This window comes from Dromiciops gliroides, chromosome 3 (assembly GCF_019393635.1).
Source record: "Dromiciops gliroides isolate mDroGli1 chromosome 3, mDroGli1.pri, whole genome shotgun sequence".
Taxonomy (NCBI): Eukaryota; Metazoa; Chordata; class Mammalia; order Microbiotheria; family Microbiotheriidae; genus Dromiciops; species Dromiciops gliroides.
Window position 1 is genome coordinate 549,004,933 of NC_057863.1, and position 1,567 is coordinate 549,006,499.

The window sequence follows — 1,567 nt, forward strand, 5'->3', positions numbered from 1 at the left end:
TTTCCGCTTCCCATCAGGGTCTGCCTGATTCAGGCATCACACCAGATATGACCTCTGAGGTCATAGTTTTAAAGCTGGAAGGGACCTTAAAGGTCATTGAGTCCAACTCGATCATTTTATAGATAAGGAAACTGAGGCCCAGAAAGGATAAGTGACTTGACCAGAGTTACCCACCTATAGTAAATGTATAAAGCAGGATTCAAACTCATGTCTTCTTGATTCCAAGTCCAGGGCTCTATTCCTTTCATGTAGTCAGTTAAGAAGTATTTATCAAGTGTTTATTATTTACCAAGCACTGATAAACATTGAGATACTATGAAAAGGGAAAAAAAGCCCTTGACCTCAAGGAGCTCACATTCTATTAGGATAAAAAGATATAACAGCTCCCATGTCCAGAGTATTTTAAGTTTTACAGAGTGAAACCAAGCCTGTGATTTAAGGAATACAAATTCCGTTGTTCCCATTTTACAGTTGAGGAGCAGAGGTTAAATGACTTGCCCAGGGTCACACAACTTGTAAGTATCTGAGGTTGGATTTGAACTCAGGTCTTCCTGACTCCAGGACCAGCACTATCTACTGCACCACCAAGGGGCCATAAGAGCAAGGTAAAGGACTTGTCCAAGGCCACACAGCTAGCCAATGCCAGAACTCTATGTTCAGGACCCTTTAGACTAAGCTATCCTAATAATAATATCTACCTCCCAGGGCTGTTGTGAGGATCAAATGAAATGTCTAAAGTGCTTAGTACAGTGCCTGCCACATAGTAGGCACTTAATAAATGCGTGTTCCTGGGGCAGCTTGGGGATGCTATGGATAGAGTATCAATTTAGGAGTCCCTGAAGAGGACTTGAGTACAAATCCAGCCTTAGATTCTTATTAGCTGTGTGACCCTGGGAAAGTTACTTAACCCCAATTGCCTCCCCCAAACCCTAACCAAACACAAATAAATAAATAACTGTTTGTTCCCTGCTTCCTTCCCTCTCCTGGTGCAGCCTCCTTTAAGGCTCTGCTCCAATGTTTCCTCCTCCATGAAACCTTTCCTGACACCTAAAGTTGGAAGTGCATTTTCCCTGTTCTAAGTCCCCACTGCCCTGTGTCAGACTGCCTTCATCTGCACACAGCAAGCAATTAATAAATGCTTGTTGACTGACTCTAATCCTTGTCACATCCTCTCTCTCAGTGTTTATCTTTTCTACTTGACTTCGAGTTGGTCATGATTATAAGGTAGTTCAATGGACTAGGCCCCACACCAAGGCAGAGAAAAGAAGAGGTCAAACCCATTCCTAACTTCTAGATCTATCCTAGACCCTGGAGAGATCGCATCTACCACCATTTGACTTACTGTTAATAAGGATAGGTAATGTTGGTGGATAGAGACAATATTTATAATGCTCTTAGCACAGTGCTAGGCACATAGTAGGTGCTTAATACATGCTTATTCCTCCCCCTTTACTCCTAGAAAGAAAACCTTGAAGTTAAGAATTGGGTTCAGGGTTCTATGTCCCAGAGCAAATCACTTACTCATTCCATGACACAAACAACTCTCTGAGACTTTAAGGCTGCAGAC